We start from the raw sequence: 20336 nt of genomic DNA, 5'->3' as shown, positions 1-20336 counted from the left end.
TTCCATTTTTTTTTAAACAATCAAGTACGCCAGTATGTGTTCTTTTTTTGCTATTTCACATTATCTGCATTGAAAGGTCCAGAGTTTTTGAAGATTACTCATTCTGATTTAAATGAATTTATTCTGTAACAGACATAATATAACTTATATTTTTTCATGATCTTGATATTAAAATTCAAGTATGGATGCATTGTTAACTGACAAGTGCAGACGCATATTTTACATAGGATTTATTTGGCAACGTTTTGATATGACGTCATGGAGTTTTTGAAGGGGAAATTTGACTGGGGTTTCATCATATTTATAGTAACTTAACGTTCGAAATTTCAGGACAGTCGGGTTATTATTTTGCAATTTTAGAAACATTTTATTTTATCAAATTTATATAGCATTTACCTAGCAAGATTTAAAGACGACAGTCAAAGTGTAAATAAAATAATCATTAGAAAACTCTTATTAAAAACGAATATTTTTTTAATACGTAAACTTATTTCTTGTTATTATGCAATAACAATTTAAATATCCACGAATTAATTTGTTTGATGTTAAAAGTGTAATTAAATTGTAATTGTATAAAAACCAAAATTAAGTTTAATACTTCGGGCTGTTCACCTGTTAGATAACTAATTTATTAATCGATTTAATATACAGGTGTGTCACTAAGCCCGTGTTCCTGGATACCTCATTAATTATTAGAAATTGAAAAATAAACACCAATGTTGTACAGTTCTTTGAGAAATATAGGTACTCTAAAATTATTTTTAACAATACGCAGTGTTTTGTTTTTAAGGCGTAACACAAAACTTAGTTGTTTTTTAAACAAGCACCCTATATATCTTTACAAATTGTAATTGACCTTCGCTTAGGCTTTACAACCACAGTTGAAAATACGATGCGACGTCACTACGTCATTCCGGTGTTGTTGAAATTTTTTGGAAAAACAAAAAATCACAGTAGAGTTATTTTTAAAATCTGTTTTACATCATTTTGTACAGACATAAAGAAAGATACGAGCTCTGTTGTGATATAAATGAGATTAAATTTTCATATACACAAAATTCATAAAAAATGTTTTAATTATTACAATTTTCAAATATCGATATTTCAGTTTTTCTAAATACAACACCCTATATTTTATTAAACTGCATTTTATTTTGTTTTTTTTTTTGCTGGGTATTTTCTATATTTAAAGTTAATAGTTCCTGCGATTTTTTTATTTTTTTAAGGGACACGTCGCCATATTAGAAGAATGAGGACAAAAAAATTAAAAACAGAGTACGAAACAATAACAAAATACAAGGTATTCTATCTGAAAAAAATGAAATATCGATATTTGAATATTGTAAAGTTTTAGTTTTTATAAACTCTCTGTACATTAATATTTGTTTTAGTTGATACCACGACACAACGCGTATCTTTGTTTATCCTTCCACAAAATATTGTAAAGCAAACTTTAAAAAGAGGCCTATTGTGATTTTTTGTGAATCCTTCCATTGCCAAAAAAATATCAAGAAAATTGGAATAACGTGGCACGGTTGCCTCGGAAGAACCGTCCAACTTTTTTTTATCTCTAGTATTAATTAATGTGCGCTTAAAGATACAACCTGTGTGTGAACAATAAATGACTAAACAAGCGACAACAAAAACAGAATTTCTGTTAATAAAAATAATGAACAAAACATAGTTTTTTGTCATTTTAAAATGTATCTACCTTTAGTAGTTTTTTATTAAGTTTCGATATCATTATTAGGTAGGTACATAGCTTCTAAAAAAGCAGGCACCATTTTCCTTCTGATCCGTTTATATATTCGACGTCATGCTACCATATAAATTATAGCGATTATTTACAAATGTATAATGTCTTCATAAAAGTTAATTTTCATAATTAATACGTGTACTAACTGGTAAAAAGAAAATTTCAATAAAAAAAACAAATTATATGTTTCATACTCGACCTGTAACACTAAAAAGTGTTATTAAATAGCTAATGAACGCAATTTTTATTAGACTTTATTCTATACAGTATTTTTTTTTATCAATACTCATTTATTGCTGAAGTTAAATGTTGATTAATTCGTTCTGCGAATGAACATAAATACCTAATACCATGGACAATTTTCAAATAACTCTTATCTTATACCTATGTTGGATAGGTACTATACCTACATCTTTTTTAAAAGTGCCATAGGAATTCCTAATTTAAATTTTAAACCCCATGTTAGCTTCTGTTAGGGTGAAAACCCAGAGATGATTTATTTAGGGTTCTACTTTAATTTCTACTACCACTTTTTCCAGTAAATTGTTAATTTGTGATTTAAAAAATTTTGGTATGTCATAGATTTTGACTTATTATTTTGAGTATGAGGCATGAGAGGATAATATTTCCATTTTTTAATTGCGTATTGTGGCATGTTGGCGAATTTCGGTCACTAAAAACAGTAATGTAACAAGTAATCAAATTTTAGTACCATCAGGTAAATGTCTGTTTTTACATGGTTGTCAAAAATATTCAATAATTTAATTTTTTTAAAGAAATATTCATTAATTTAAAGCATAACTTTTAATAAAATCGACAAAAGATGACCCAAAGTACATTCAGTAAAAAATTCAACTCTGAATCTTTAGTCAAACGTAAGTTAACATGGAATATAAAAATTAACATGGGAATCCCTACGACCTCTTTTAGGAAAGATAGAAAAGAGTAATAATATTCTAAAACAAAATATCTAAATTCTGTTTTAAATAACTATTAACAATGGGAATGGTGCTGTCTATACAGTTTAATGCCACTAAGAACATAAGACAAAGAATCCGCTCACCTGACAGTTACCTACACTTCTATTTTGGCAGGCAGAATTTCCAGAAATAACTTATTTCAAAAATGTAATGATTATGCATAAATTAAGCAACAAAAAGTTCAACGAAAGTCAAGTTAATGTATAACTATTTTTTTATTTAGGTTGGCTCCATTAATTTAAATCAAATTTATGAAATTTGTTCAACAAGAAAATTCGGTATTGTATATCGAAAATTTCAAAAAATAAAAGTTACAACGAAAGTGAAATAACCACTGCGTTTATGCTATAAAATCTGTAAGAGAGTACTGTTGTATTTTTTTTTACTTCTACACAAAATCTAAATATAACTTAACCCGAAATTTTACTGTTTTTGTAGTTTTTAGAAAAGTCTGTTTTTCAAGTTTAGCTAGAAGAAAATAGACAAAGAGATACCTGAGAACAAATAAAATGCATCACATCCCCGCAATTATTAATAAATTCGACATTAATATAGGTTTGTCAGTTTCAAGTTAATAAATTCCAGGAAGATCGTAGCCATGAGTACTACTAGTGCAATCTTGCACTAAATGAACAAGCAAGAGCACATTTACAAAATCGATGCAATAAAATAACACGTCTCGCCTTTCTGCAAGTGCATACAATGAAGCACAAATATTTAATATATTGTGAGTGGTTCGGTTTTCGCAAAAACACGCTCTAAATTTACAGCCCTCCTAAATTTAGCCAAGCACCAAATCACCTCAAACCGTTTATTTTCAAACTAAAACCTGCATACATATATCCGCTAGTGAGAGTTCACTAAGCCATTTCCATAATAATCTGCACTCATCCTGAAACTTATGTTTACAGTGTACAAAGGACCTCGTTGAAATATACCACCGCCGGCGTAATTTAAACAAACCCGAGCCCTTTGTATGCAACAGCAAAGATGAATAATTAACAAAACCGGCAAGAAAACATATCGACGTGCAAAACCTCGTATCTCATTACCACAACGCGACGATATGAATCGTCGCTTACCCGCTAATTAAACTAATAAAAAAACAAGTGTTTGCAGAGTGCGAAACATGCAATTTCCATAATTCCTAACGCGCTCAAACGCAACGGAAGAGCCTCGTTTTATGCAGCTTCGGATTCACAGCTTTATGGCGCATGGACTTATTTTTTCCCAACTAAATCAATACTTGCCGGCGCTCTAACACAAATAAAACTAAGCAATCATCCCGGATATCGCACGAAAAATCAAAAAACATACCTGGAAGAAGAGAAAACACAGCAGAACAACAAGAGAAAAAAGAAAGCGTCCGTTTTTAACGCGTTTTATGAAATGACTGGGTGCCGCCTCGGATGGGCCAGAGGTAGTCCTTATTATTATGGGACCCTCGCTCAACCCAACACTTAACCTTTTTAAAATAGTTGTGTATTAGCCGTTCCGAAAATGTGCGCGAAAAGCGGATTAAGTGAATTATTATGTATATGCAAATTATCCGCTATCCTCCACCAGAGACTAGAAAGATAAAATCGCCGTGCATGCGAACATTATTCATTCATAAAATGACACGTACATGACGTACACGAGTTCTCCAGGAAATCGCCGACGTCCTTTAAAGCACGCCAAAGGTTGCGCAACCAAACTAACCAAACGAAAAAATGAGGAAGAATTAAAAAAAATTCCCGAAAAATACCCAAAGTTTGAATTCGCCCGGACCGCGGCGCAGCATTCCGGAGTCTCCCCTACCACATGTGATCGCGCCGGCTCACGTCAGCCATGTTGAATTCCCGACAGTGCTGCTCTCTTGTCAGTGTTTTCGCCAAAAATAATAAATTTTGAAAATTTTTTTCGAAAATCGAGTGTTCTCTAATTACCTCCATGTCTTGCAGTGATGTTGTGTTGGTTTTGTGCATTCTCTTCGCATCGAGTAGGCGGCTAAGCGAAACAATCGAAGCACCAACTTGCGCAATGGCCGGCACACAAAAACATGGCCTGCTGCGATAGCAGAGCGTCTTTCACAGGATGCGCATGAAACGCGTTTTATTTTTTAGGTAAATGCGACTTTGCAAATTAAAAAGTCGATGTTTTTCTAAAATAAGCTTGTTTATTTAAAAGATGTTGAGTGCATCCGCTGACGGGTTTACGCGCGGTTCTAATTAAAACGATTTCTGCATGCTTTTTTCCGGGTGGTTGCTAATTCTGTTGGTTTTTAGGTTTGTGGTGTTCTAAATAGAAGCGAATCGAATAAAGTTGTCATAATAGATTATGTGCCAGCTGGAGTATACATTACAGGTTATCTTACAAAGTTGCAAGTGGGATATTTGCATGTGGAAAGTTCACAGGTTAGATGCAATCTTGCGGTACTTACTTTGTCTTTGTTTCACCTCGTGTACGTGAAGATAAGCAAATAAAAAATCATTGGCCAAGTAGGTTGTAAAATAGAAAGTTGTCCCTTTGATGTTTTTTAGTAGAAAGTTTTGGGTAGTCTAGGCAGTCGCTTTTTTACGCAGGTACTCAGTTTGTTGTTGTGATCTTTGTCGTGGTGGTGTGTTGTGATCGTAAGGTGAAAATGATCAGGTTAGTCATAATTTTTCCGGTCGCGTATGCATAACGCACATTAAGATCAAATTATAGATACCGCTTTCAATTACGGTTAGACGGACAACATTAAACGACAATGTTAAAGTTCATGAACCGTTCTTAAACATTAGCGAAATTAAATTTAAGATCGGCATGCTGAACAAACATTTGATTTATGCCCGGACCGACTGTTATCTCGCTCATAAAATATAAATCTAATTTAAATGATTAATTAATTAAAAGAATTATGACCATATTTATATTATAATTCCAGTCCATGGAAATAAATTGCGCGTAGCGCTTTATTATCAAAGAAAGAATTGATAACGCTTCGGTTTTCCAAAATGAGGTATGTGTGACGTCAGGAGCATCCATGACCGGTACTTCCACAACCAACAAATTTTATTTATCTTGGTGCACTTCTTCTACAATTCACCGGTTTTATGGTTTCTGATTACACAACGAAATGTCAGTGCATTGCTTTATTAAGCGGAAAATATTCGTTTTATTGAGCTATGCCGCATAGTTAACAAAAACCATGTTTAATTTACCGAAAACAACATGATTTCAAGTGTACTGACTAGTAAATGATCGCATTATTGTCTGCTAAAGGTGTTAATATCGAGTTCCGTTAAAATGTGCACATATGTACCGAATAAATTATCATTTATTAGAAAAATATACATTAATAATAATAATAATAATCAAATTTATATATATATTTTTTTTATTTCAAAACGTTTGGCTTACAAATCATTCAATTCTTATTCATTTCAAAATCAGGAATGTATTTTAAACATTGGTTTTTTTTTAGATAATTTACCGTGATTTTATATTTAATTACAAAGCCCTAAGATTTTGTGCTTAAATCTAATTAGATACCTATAAACATTTTTGAAAATTTTATATCTCTAAACATGTTTATTTCTTTGGCTGTCCATTTTCTCCTAGTTTAGTTGATTATAACAATATTGTTTTGTTATACCTACATTTTACATCAGATCACGATTTTTTTATCTACAACTACGTTCTTTTTTCTAGTTTTGTCAATGATTTACAATTGTTGGAAAAATAAAACAAACAATATAAATTCAGTTAAATGGTACAAATATTATCTATAAAAAAATGCGGCTTTTTTTATATAAATAAAAAACAGTGCATCTCTTTTATACCTATCATTTTGAAAGTGATTTTTTTGGCAAACTTTCATTCCTTTTAATCAATGAAATATAGGAAGTTGTAATAACATTCACAGTCATTTCGAGACTTAAAAAAACAAATTGTAAAACGATAAGAGCAAATAACTTTTGCAGACAAGTTAATTTCTAACTAACATAAGAATAGTAACTAGGTACCTATATAAAATTAGAATGATACAAAAAAAAGTTTTTAACTCTACAACTTCGGAACAAATATACACTATTGGGCGATAAAATAATTGCATTGATTATTGAAGAAATATATTTATGAAAAATTAAAATGGTGCAACTTATTACACTAATTTATCATATCAAAGTGCGGTTTAGGTTTGTGACATTTTTGTTTTCGTTACCATATATGTACCTACAGCGATTTTATAATATACAGTGAGATATTGGCAACAATAATGTGCGAGTATTTAATTTCATGTTAATATAGACAGAAGTTTAATTTTCCATAAATACAAAAAGCATCAAATTTGAATAAAAGATGTCGTTTTACAATTATAATTTTCGAAGGACACCTGTCAACAGAAAGTTAGGTTATAATACGGAACACACATTTTGTTTTTCGTGTAGATATAGTCCGAACAATAAAGTCCACAAAACTTTCAACCAAAAAAGGTAAATAACGCGTTATTATCGAAAAAAAATTCAGCATACTCCATTTTTTCCAAATTTCGCTTTTTCGGTGTATTTTGATTGCGTTATCGCCCATAAAACTTCAAAACAAATGCGTGAATAAGGCAATCGCAGTCAGCCATGCTACGAGCAGGCGCTTGTTCGGCATGCGCTCACTAGATGTGAGGCCTAAACTCACCGGCGGGATCGTAACCGGTCCCAACCCGGTATTTGCGCGCTCAGCGACGGCCATTTCACCTTTATGATACGACACCATTTACACTTCATTTCATTGGATTTTTATATGCCTTTTATACGCTATTTGCGCGCGTAAAAACACTTTGGACTGATTTTATTTAATCAAGGAGTTGAGTGGTCGTACTCGAGTGACTGTGGGCTTTTTGTGGACTGCAAGATGAGTGGAACGCACTTGAGGTGATTTTTAGCTTTTTGTTGGCGTGATGGTGGGAAGCTGGAATTGGAAAAATGAAAATTTAGAGAGAAATTTATGGTATTTTTGGATGAAATGGAATTTTCGCTTTGTAAAATGGGGGCTGTCACGGTAAAAAGCTGCGCCAGTGAAATATTGTGCGATAAAAAAGTAAATTAGTGAAGGAAACATGTCTTGAATTAGCACCATTGACTATTTTGATGTTTTTCTTTTAATATTTCATTGACACTACAGTATCGTTCAGCTAATTGCGTTCTTTTAGAATAATGTGTTAATGATGCCTATTTACGGTGTTATCTTTTTAAAAAATGCACTTAAAATGATCATTAAACCAGTCAAAATTAAAATATTGTCTTACAAAAGTTTATGTAAATTCAAGCATGGTTTACAATAAATTAGTTTGTTAAACATGCGTTGGAGGTTTATTTAATTACTTAATCATTGTAACTGCTTTTTTTTTTATTTTTGTTATAGCCCGTTTAACATGACGTTACATTTAAACCTAAATTTAGATGTAAATTTAGTTCTATAAATTAATTCACTGCGGAGACAGTATTTTTCAAAATTTTATTGCCTAAATTACCGTATACTTATTTGCATTTAACGTTTAGGTTATCACCACACTGCGACCGTTGGGAAGTTACGAAACAATATTTAAAAAATATATGAGGAAATAAATAAAATTTGGAAGAGTTTGTAGAGTCAAAGTTAAAACATTCTAGATTTCTTTTTCATTCACTATTTCATTTCACATAATATATTTATATAACACAGATGCTATTGAAAAAATTCAAAAACTAATGTCGGGACAGCTAAGAAAACTTGTTTCGAAAGTATAACCCTTAAAAATTTTTCATGATAACTTTTAGTTTTTTCTACTGATAGTAGTTTTTATGCAGCATAACTTCCATATTTGTAAAGTAGGTACCCATTGTGAAAAAACATGTTTTTTTCACACAATAAAGTAATATCAAATTTTTCAACCACAATATAAGAAAATACTTGGTCTAAAGCAGCTGTACATCATCGTGTTAAAGCTACATGTGGTGTGACTTTTTGAAATAGTGTAGTATACATAAATCTGAGCAAAGTATTTATAATTTAACGCCTGTGGTGTGCAGCACTTATTAATTAATTTGATGGTAAATCTGATGCACTCCCCAAGCACAATATTTTAAAATTTCATATCAGATCACATGCCATGTGTTGTTATTCAGAAAATGGCGCTTTTTGTTGCCATTACCTGACTTGAAAAATATCAAAACCACAATATTCTTCATTTTTAACAAAATGAATATAATTTATGAGGCCACAAAACGAAAGGGAACATAATTTGCATATTTTATAATGATCCCAGCAAGATACCTGCAGGTATTTACCTACTCGAAATGATATACGGCAATTCTTTTAGTGAAAATGTCAACTCTTTTTGTATTTCCAGAACAGGTCTAAAATAAAACTTACACCTCTTTGTTAATTAAAAAAGAAGACTCAAAACACTTACGGGCCACTCTAATGCCTATCTATATCTACGAAATCATAAATCATAAACAAATAATTACACCCAATTTACTCAGTGATATTTTTCGGACTTCGATAAATCAAAAAACTTAATAATGAAAATTACTTGAAGCGTGTGACCTAAGGCTGATTGATAAATACGGAAAGTCTAAGCTGCTGACAGTTTTTTTTTTTAATGGAGACAAAGATGTGAATGCTGATTGAGAGAACTGGAAAAACCGCTACTTCAGAGGAGCTCAATTAGAATCGGCAGATAAGGGGAAAAATAAACATCGCATGACTTATCTCAAAATCCACATCTCTGAAAAAGTTTTTGACATTTCGACCTTCACGCGATGTTGTTACTCATCCTTGAAAACGTGTCGATGGACCTGTATCAGGAAAACCTTAATTATTAGGTTCGAGAAAAAAATTCTATGATTATCCGTGCTCGTGTTCTAGCAAGTAATTAAGTATGGAATGTTGTAATTTCAGCAAGTTGTAACACGGCGCTACGGAAAGATAATAATGTAAACATCAATTAAAATTAAAAAACAATGGAATATTTCAAAATATGGTAGTAAATTACTTAGGAAATTAATAGCTGACAGTATTTCAACGTTTTGTTTCAATTAAAAACGCGAGTTTTGCATTTCAATTCAAATTTTTTTACACCATATCCGTCCTACTATTAAATAAATTTATTTCCAGCGATAGATTCAAGAATAAATAAAACCTTACAGTAGATGCACTTCCTTGTTTGGAATAATTTACAACCGAGTAAAATTAGGTGATTGTTTTTAATAGCTCTGCAAAAAAGTAAAATATAGCACTGTCGATACTAAATGGGCAATAAAAATTATGCTTTTATATACATTCTATTTACCATTCGATTTTAGATAATTTATCTCGACATAAATTTAGAATGTAGAATTTTTTTCCAACCTTGGCGTATAATAAAGCGGAATTTATGTCAACAAAAAACAGATATCACTATTATAGAATGCACATATGCAATACAAGTGGCTGCTGACTTCAATTATACATGAGATAAATCAAACAGGTCCGCGCATGATAAACCACAATAAAAGAAATAATAACAATAAACAAAGATTAAATTATAAAAGTGTTGAAAGGAAGCGTTTTAGTGACCTCTGCTTAAACCTAAACTCTATACCAAATTAACATGCAACAGACATGCTTTGAGCCTACATGCATGCAACATGTCAAGTGGTCGGAGTAATAAATAACCCTCGCGCAAATATAAATCAACAAACGAGTTAATCACAAAGAAAATAATTACAAGGCCAACGTCTGCACCCCTCTGCTCCTCTCGACTAATTAAACCGCAAATGCAACCCTTCGATGCAGTCCTCAATACTCAAAAATAGCACATGTCTACGTAAAAGACCTTATTATTTTATCGTATTTCGAGTGTTTTAGGCATTCCTCATAAAAAATAATTACAAATCCGGCGCCGCCCCCTCTCCCGGGATCCAATTAGCGCGCAACACAACCCTTCAATCCAGCCCGTCATGTTCTACAAAAATACCAATAACTCCCTGAAAAAATGTCATGTTGTGTCTACCAACCCGGATGGATATATTTCCCTCCGAATTCTTCCCACCGTGCGTGCTCTAAATTAAAATATGTCTCCTACTTGGACTTAACGTGCCCTTTTATCACAGTTTATTTATGCGAAGGTAATTTATTTCGTGCGTCCCTGCATTAATTTCTCGAGAACAATCATCGAAAAGTTTAGAGCACGCCATTTCCAGCATGCAATTTTTGAAGTAGGAAAAATACGGCCTTCGGATCTCATTCCGAGCCGTCAGAATATCCAGTATGGATTTAAGTTGAACGAAGTCAGCAGACAAGAAATTGGCCACACTTGGTTCTAACGACTTTTCAAACTACCCTTATTGCACGAAATCTCACAAGACACATGTTTTAATGTTTCTTTTTACCATACGTTTCTTCAAAGTGGTGAAATATTGTGGCTGAAAAGAAGAGAAAGTTTTACCGTTAGCCGGCACCGTAAAAAAGGTGGATGTTAACCCGGCGTGAGATTTTAAAAAGTACTGTTGAGGGGGTCGTGAAAGTTTTCTAGGAAAGGGACAAGTGAGAGAAAGTGAGGGTCCATTAGGCTTTTTCTTTCAACAAAAATTTACCGTTCTAATAATATCGTCCGCAGGTGTGTTATTCAACAGATTAACTTAAATATTCAGCCAGACATTTTTCTATAAAAATTGTGTCTAGGTACAGTTAAGAGGCCTACAGCTGTAAAATTACTTAATTACAAAATTCTTATTTGAACTTTTACTTCCTGAGCGTAAGCTAAGGAAGTATGATAATTAATCGAGTCCATCGAACGAATGACCACTTCTATTTAAAAACATTAAATTAAATAGAAGAATAAAATAAAAATTGAAAAACTTTAAAACCTACTACAAAATTTGAAATAAACCTGAAATACGGAATATTCTTGAAAAATAAGCAAATTTTGAAAACTGTGACACCGATTAGTTGTGAAAAATTATAATTTAATACAACAGGACATTAAAAAAAAATTAAACTATTCTAGATCTTTATTCATTTATTTATTTTCTTGTATTATTTATTTATTTATTTATTTATTTATTCATTTAATTATTCATTTATTTATTTATTCATTTACCTATTTATGTATTTTTTTTTTCCAAATTAATAGTTAGATTACATGATCCCGCTGTATGTAGGTCCTTACGAGATTTCTTCATTGGACCTGATGGGTATTTTTATTTTGCGTTATTCTATCATTCTTCAGCATATAACCAAAATTATACTTTGACTTGAGGTTTTACAAATTTAATTTTTTTTTATTAAGTTTTTTTTTATTTTTATGCTGTTTGCCAATTGGGGGATAATAATTAGGTATATGTATAATCAAAAAAGTTTTCCAAAAATATTTCAAGAAAAAAGATCAAATTTAAGACTGATTTTAACGAAAATTGTAGATATCATCTTACTTTTAAATAAAACTTAACTAAAATTAAAAAGTTTTCAAGTGTTTCAAAAATAATATGATTCTTCCTCTTATTCGGGAATTTTTAATCAGGTACACAAGCAAAACTGCACAACCAGGGAAACCATATAAGTATTTCGTTACTACGGAGTTTGCCAATAAGATGTGTTTCATTACTTATCTGTAGACACTAGATTACAAAACTTTGCCCCTATGCAACGAATACATACAGGAATTTTGTATGCTGAATCATACGTGTATTGAGAAACGTTTTATTTATTATTTGGTCGTAGGTATATCGCATTAATTAAGGTTTTATTTTTTTTTTCTGCCCATCAGTATATTATTTCTAACTAAAAAGACTTACTCAACACATAGTTTTCCAATCAAATAAAAACTGTTCAGTTTTAACAAAATCTAAGTGAAGTTATTCAACTCTCATTTAGATAAAAACGTTAGTCCAAGGTTATTTAGACAGAAGAACCCTTGCCCCTGAAATACAATTGAACAAATACAGCTTCTTCGAAAAATTATAAATTTTTTTCATGATAACTCAAGTCAATTTGTAATGACATCATAAACATTTTAGCGTGGAATAGTGTAATACTAACAATCATAATATTGTGCCCACATTTTCAGGCAAATGGGGTGCGCAATTCCTGATTTGATGAATAAAATAGATTTCTTCATTCATAGTTTTTTGAGTCACCCTGTATAAATAATTCTAATAAACTATAAGTGCACTGATAAAACTATTAGTACAGACTCATCACATTTGCATATTTTGGATGGGATTTATTCGGCATAATTTTGAGATGACGTCATAAATTTTCTAGGAGGAGATAAAGGCATACATTTTGGTTAACGATTTACCATGCTTACGATAACCCGAAAACGTTTGCAAAATTTTTGCAGTTTTGAAGTTAAATTGTAAAATGTTATACAATTTCGATTTTTTCCCAAAAGTCAACGCCGATTCATGAACCACAAGTAGTATATTATTCTATAGAATGTACCAGACTATACAAAATTTTAATGTGACATCATTACACTGTTGGTCTCCAGCATGTATGTAGTTTAGGAGATTATCTGTCTAGGGTCATGAAACGCTAAGAACACATAAAAGTACCCATTCGCCCGACAAACCATATTACAATATTTCCCTAGCTTACGCTTGGGAAGTAAAAATTATTAGTGAAATTATGGTCAACACTCAATAATATAGGTACATATGTAACAATTAACAAATACAAATATATAATGCAACTAGAAAAAGATCAGTTCTCTTATAGTTAGTGTAGGGTATAATTTTATCTCAGAAGTTGGACGTGGTGGATTTTTTTAGTTAATGAATTTGAGTTCAGGTCAAAAAAACGAAATGCTATTTTCACATCTAGAAACAAAACTAGATTAAAATTTGTAAACGAGTGATCGACCTGTCAAAAAAATCTGTGTACCAAACTGTATACAGAATTCTCTTCTAAAACTTTCCTTTCCAAAAAACAAGAAGAGAAATTCAAAAGTTCAACAATTCCGGAAATGCTGAAAACGGCACAAATTTTGAAAAACGAAATCTAGGCCCCAATGAACACATCGTTATAAGATACTTAATATAAAATACTTTAATGTTTTTGTTATGAAAAAAAGTTAGTTTCTAAAACCAATGTTTTGAAAATTTTCAAAAAAAAAAATCTCTAGGTACCTCGTGAAATTTCGAAAAGAACCTAGTTTTCGAACTCAAACCACAATTAATTCTAAAAATCTTATAAAATCTTACAGTTATCAAATGTAGAAAATCGAACTAAGAGTTTATTCGATTCTGATCACTGTTCTATTTACATTTCACCATCTTACCAAAACCTCTTCCGTTCCACAAAACTCTTCGAGCACGTGACAACCCGCCCCCTATAAACTTCGTCACAACCGCCACCAGCAAATATCGTCTCTATTTATGGAAAGTGGCTGTAAAGAAATTTCGCAAAGTGTCGATTTGCGGAACGAAAACAAGTTCATACCGAACCCTCGCACAAAATGATTTTCTTCTTATTATTATTCCACATCGTCCTTCCAGATAAAAATATAAATAAGATTCTCTGGCAAGTTTTATTCTTTTTAACGTGGAGCAATTCGTAAAGTAGCCGTCATCGTATTTTCTCCGTCCTGCAAGTTTCCCGGCGCTTTCTACCTCTCCAAACTCGCGAATTCTTCCAATAAATTATGCGGAACGTTGCATTTTCTTATGCACTCGGCTAGAAAAGCGAGAATCAAGAACTAGCCTCCGACAAAAAGAGGGCGAATCCACCTATACCTGTATTTACTTCCAGATCTAGATTACAACAGCTACTGATTCCGCATTTACATACCTCTATAGACTACCACGCGTATCTCGAGTCAATTTATTCAGGTGGATGTTCGCGCATACATTTGCGCACTTTAAATTTTACTTAGACGAAATAAAAGCAAAGAGGCTGATGCAAATTAATTGAAATTGGACGGAACAACTGCGGGTTTCACATATAATTAAAGACTTCTGTCTGGCGGACTGTCTAAGGCTCTATCCTAGTCCATGAAGTAGCCCCTGAGGTTCTAAATGTGTTATTTTAAGCAAATCCAGCTTCAATTATGAAATCTACAATTTGTTCCAGAGATTAGATTAGATAGTGGATTTCTTAGAAATTTCGATGCGATACCAACATTGCTGTATTGTAGATTATAGAACAACAGCGATATTTATTTAATCATTTTCTTCGGAAACTTGATAACGTCGTCTCAAGAAATTATCAATTTTTTTTTTTTCAAAAAACTGCTTGCACAGGATGGATGTGAAGAACTGATTTTATTAAAATAAATTTTTAAAAATGCTTTGAAAAATTATGGAATTTGGTGATGGACAAAACGGGCCTTCACATCCCGAATTGGTCGAATATCGTGACGTCACCCGCAGATCTAAGCTTCTCTAACGAGACAGTTCCAAATGCTGGGAAGTTTCGATTTAATTGAATTTAAAAGCAAAGGGGAGTAACTTAGAGGTTCCGGTCCTACCGCTTTTTCCCGCACAAGCCACGGACCTTGGCGAAAAAATGCTCACGTGTATGACAGGCACGCAATTAAACCTTGATAATGGCAATAATTCACCTTAATTGCGGTACTTCGATCTTTATCTAGTCGATTAGTTGACGACAATGTCATTACGAGCCGCATATTTAGAGATGAAACTAATAAAAACTCAACATGATTATTGTTTTGATCGAACGTGTAATTATTTCGAACCTGCTCACCACTACGGTAAAAATGCGCCACTATCCAGTTAATAGAGATTGGTGCGTTTTCTAGACAATGGATCGTATTAAAAGGGGTTTTAACTTGCCCGTTCAAATTACGGCCTGTGTAATTCCGTCAGATTAGCACAATCCTCGACACCGCAATGAATAGCGCAATATTACGCTTGACACATTACTACCTCGTTATATTATATCGCCACTAAATGAAAATTATTATATTTGAACGGCGAAGATGGGCCTTTACTTTGCGTCGAAGGTATACACGATAAATTATTCGGGCCAGAAAAGTCCAATTAAGTATATAAACGAGGTTAAAAATTGGTCGGTTGACTACCACTAATCATCGTGGTCGTTTAAGTAGATTTGCCGTTTGTAGTCGTAAATTAATAAAATCGTGTCTAACAACGCGTGTATCTGTCATAAATTACAGTCAGCTTGGGTATTAATATGCAGTGTAATTCAAATTTTTTGGTTTATGGGTGGCGGTAATGCAAATTAATGAATTATATGCAAATATGGGAGAATTAAGAGCGATTTTTAATTGACTCGTATTTTATGCGGGAATTGGCCAACTGAAAAATCGAAATTATATTTAATGGACCAGAACTAATTCATTTGAAAAGTTTAACGAATGAAAAAATTGTTATATTTACAGTTGCTAAAGACTCAAAAAACTAAGCGTAACTGGTGACCCCGCTGAAATTTAATTCTGAAACTATAATTTCTCACAAGAACTTGGAAAAAGGGGATACTTCTTTAGTAAACAAATATGAAAAAACTCGTCTCAGTTGCTGAACAAACACATAAAAGACTGACATTTCTCTTATACGTCCAAAATCCAAAAGGAGAACTGGGAGATTTATTGGCATATGTGCATTACAGCTTTCACTTGACTTCAGTATACCGGGTTAGCAAAAAATGGTGAAAAGCTTAGAAAAAAAACAACACGATTCTTTAGCGATGTAAAGTATTTTTACAAGTAATTCTAAAAGTTCACTGAGCTGTGCTACAACAGAGAAATTTATCGCAAACAATACAACGTTAACTAAAATATTACTATAATTATCAAGAACTAATGTGATTTAATATCAGTTCACCGAGAACAGTAACATTTAAAAATTATTTATATCGTTATATATAAAATTATAATAAATAATCACACAAAGAATCATAATTAATAGAAACTACTTCGAAGTGTTGAAAACGCAATCCATAAATTCGTAATCTATTATGGTAGAGATAGTAATAAAATCAAAAGCAATTCTGTAGGACAACTTAGAAGCGTTATTTCCCGTTAATTAAATGTGTTCGAGTCTTTGCTATGATGAACATTAATATATCTCACTTTGTTACCGAAAGCATTTTTTTTTGGAAACTAGTGGCATTTAAAAAATACCCAGTTTGTCGTGGTTTAATCAGACAAAGCTTTTTTGGCGATGATAAATAATGTCTTTAGGTGCTCTCCGGGGAATCATATTGCGACAAACGATTTTGTCGTGGTTCCTAATCATCAAAGTGAATAATAATTTGGCTCATCAATTACAATACTATCAGAGTGTTCACTGATATACAGTTGTATATTTGTTGGGACAACTATAATATTTGACAAATTTTCATTACTCTGAAATAATGATGACTCATGGAACAGTTTTAATTTTCAATATTTGTCTACGAATAAATTTTAAAATACATTACTTTATTCACATCTATTTGAACTTCAATATAATTTCACATGAAATAAAAAAAATCATTTGCGTAAATTTTCTCAGTAATAAGGCTTGCAATACACCATATGCTCCATTCAAGTTCGATTCGTATTTGCTCAGAATATTTGCATGTTATATGCAGAATTACTTAACTCATGCAAATTATCAATAGTAACAATTTATTAATCACTTCTAAGACAGTAACACTGTTAAAGAAACAGATAAATGTAAATATGAAGACATTATACTAAATAAATTAACAAACAAACGCAACGCAATAAAAAGTAGAAACACATAACAAGTTACAACACAATAGGTCACGTGTCATCATAAAATTCTTTCAAAGTGTAAATTTTATGGCAATTATTTATTCATTCGTACAGCACCGTATTCCAACTTTTTTGAACATTCTTGTTAGTGGAAAATGAAAACCGTATTTTGTCGTTTGTCCTATAAATACTTTTTTCTTGTGTTTCGTTTTTTTAGACATATTTTTAATTAATGTTATAGTTCATGGATATTTTGGGAGAATAAATTATCTACGTAATAGTTATAATATTACGAGAAAAAATGTTTGAAACGCTTGAAAAATTATTAAAGAGTTTCTGTCAAATTTCTCCCGCGATAATAACAATTTTTGATAATGAATTTTTGTGATGCACTTCTTCATTTTTTGCAATCATTAGGTACTTTCTATATTATGACAAAAAAATCTTTGAAACACAAAAGTTGAAATGGGTACATTATGCATATACATATTTATATGATTACCTAATACCTGAATTAATGTCAGAATTTTACTTGGAATGGCCATCGGTAATAAGATCAATTTCCACGCTACATAATAAAAAAATCTGAAAAAAAGTTTTAAAAAAACGCCCTACAATCTCTAGAAATTTAACACATTAACGAGGTTCACTTAGACCATCATGACTCATGCGGCACTTGGAATTCCTGATCAAAATGATTTATTTCTTACATAAAATTTTCTCTTTTTGTAGTACATTTCCTCCCACCTCCACCACCAACTCCATCAGCACCGAATTGATTGAAATTGGCGCCCACCGCATCGAATCAGATGACCGCGAGGAGCAAATAAGCGGGTTCACAATGGCAAGGTCAAATAATTGTCTGATAACGTTTTTATTTTCGAAATGAAATATTCGCGCGAGCTGAGTGCAGAGTAAAATTTATGTCTTGCAGTTTGTAGCCATGGAAACACATTTGCATGCGTCTGTAGCGTGTGTGTCGACCGATCCGAACTCCCGCGGATTTCTTCTTGCGCCCCGTTCCGCATATTTAGGCCTTTATCCTTTATCTTCGCCATCTTATCTCTACCTCTTCTTCTGTTGCATTTACAAATTACCTCTGTAATTTAATCAGCTTGAAACGCACCTCGTCGTTAATTTGGCCTGTCGGATTTCTTTAGACGGAGGGTGAAAAAGGGATAGGAAATTTGGTGAATTCGTAATGAAGTGACCGAAGGGCCAGAGGGCGAAGACATAAGGAGTTGGACTAATCTACAGCAATAAACTGCCGGCTTATACTTAAGATTGTTCCAGTTACGAGTAAAATATACGCCGTTATATTAAACACATGAAAGTGATTGCAATTTTTGCTTGATTACAAATGTTGCAAGTTGAAAAAACCTACTGTTCGATATTTTCTTCATTTATGGCAAGTTCTGATAATACAATGAATCATTAAGTACTTTACATTCCAGCAGAATATGACTTCGTTATTTTCGAGTTACGATGATAATAGACTTAATAACATCGACGTTATCCTGTTGTTTTGTTTCATCATTTACATGTCGCCGTAATTATAAATTGGTTCTAAATTGTTAACTCTGACATCTGTGGTGATTTGAGACAGTGTCGTATTAGTTTAAATATACAATTTGTACACCATAGACTTCCTATTTTAATTTATACATAATTTATATATTATGTAAAAAGGTAAATTTCTTTCTCTACTGTGGTTAATGATAAAAACTGTTTCCTCTACATGAAATGGTAAGCTAAGGAATAAGTGGAGCTTTTTACGTATCATCTACAACGGGCGTAAAAGCATACAAAATTCAAACCACAAAAGCAAAACTTGCCCATTAGAAGTTAGTCTAGTTGTTTTTCTCTCGGTGGTTCTTTTTCCATCACATTTTCTTCTCCGTCCAAACCTTAATGATTTTTACGCATATGAAAAATAATCTAAAGTTATTTTGGGAGAAGAACTTCACTAGCTCTTAAAGTACCTACAATCAAAGAAATCCAGTTTCTTGGCTAAATTATATAATATGTCATTCGGATATGTACGCTACAAACGCTAATAACAACACTGTAGTGCATTTTTTGCGACACCCTCTATACACAATTTTAAAAAATAAGAATACACTAACAATCCACCTATTAGACAATATTGATTAAGCAACATTTTAAAATACGGTGATCAAGTTTCTGGAGCAGATAAATAAAAAAAATGATTGCCGATTTACTATAATCTTAAAACATTTGCAAGGTTTCAGAGCAGTCGGTTTTATCGTTTCTAACTCAAATTGCAAACTGTTTTTTTTACAGTTTTAATTTTTTTTTTTTACAAATATCCAAACATCAAGGATAAAAATACGGCCGGATTAAGAGACCACACGTACATTAACCATGTTATTTTATAGCATTTAAGTACGATTTATTTTGCAAAATTTGAGATGACGTCATTAAATATTTTCCTAAATACACAGAAAAACGAAAACGGGAGATCTACTTTTAATACACTGGAGGTTATGAAACCTTTAGAAAACATGAAATTACCCATTCGTCAAATGAACTCTATTAAAACAATGTGGATTAATTTGATCGATGTAGCAAACGGAAAGAAATGCTTCAGGACGGCAATTACCTACACTATACCTACCTAAATAACTAGCCTACGCTTGAAAAGTAAAAATTTAAATCGCTGGTAGCAAAATCAATTTCTTATCTACTTTTAATTATCTACTTTAGGATCTAATAAAGACAAATTTGCAAATAGTACGCTCTTTCCAGGTCATTGACGTATCAGACCTTTATTTCATTAAATTAATACGGATTTTTTTATATTAAAATTGTTGATCCTCTTTCATAAAATTCGGTTTATCCAATATCATCATAAATTATTGATAGAATTATATTGTGTATATAAAACATATGTAAGTAGATAAAAAGGAGAATT

General features: G+C 32.0%; 1 protein-coding gene and 1 long non-coding RNA gene across 5 annotated transcripts in view; one reads left to right on the top strand and one right to left on the bottom strand.

Annotated features, from left to right (window-relative positions):
* The window catches only part of LOC135129218 (homeotic protein ultrabithorax-like), a 543629-nt gene that overhangs the window by 427522 nt on the left and 95771 nt on the right, over positions 1–20336 (bottom strand). The window lies entirely within an intron of this gene.
* LOC135129219 (uncharacterized) overlaps positions 4960–20336 on the top strand; it is a 105551-nt gene continuing 90174 nt past the window's right edge. Inside the window, exon 1 of the long non-coding RNA XR_010280529.1 lies at positions 4960–5132. This is a non-coding gene — a long non-coding RNA (uncharacterized LOC135129219). The remainder of the gene's footprint in view (positions 5133–20336) is intronic.

This window comes from Zophobas morio, unplaced genomic scaffold (genome assembly GCF_036711695.1).
Source record: "Zophobas morio isolate AGI-343-1 ecotype UQ-CSIRO unplaced genomic scaffold, CSIRO_AGI_Zmor_V1 ptg000014l, whole genome shotgun sequence".
Taxonomy (NCBI): Eukaryota; Metazoa; Arthropoda; class Insecta; order Coleoptera; family Tenebrionidae; genus Zophobas; species Zophobas morio.
The sequence above is the reverse complement of the archived record's forward strand: the minus strand, read 5'-3'. Positions and strand labels throughout refer to the sequence as shown.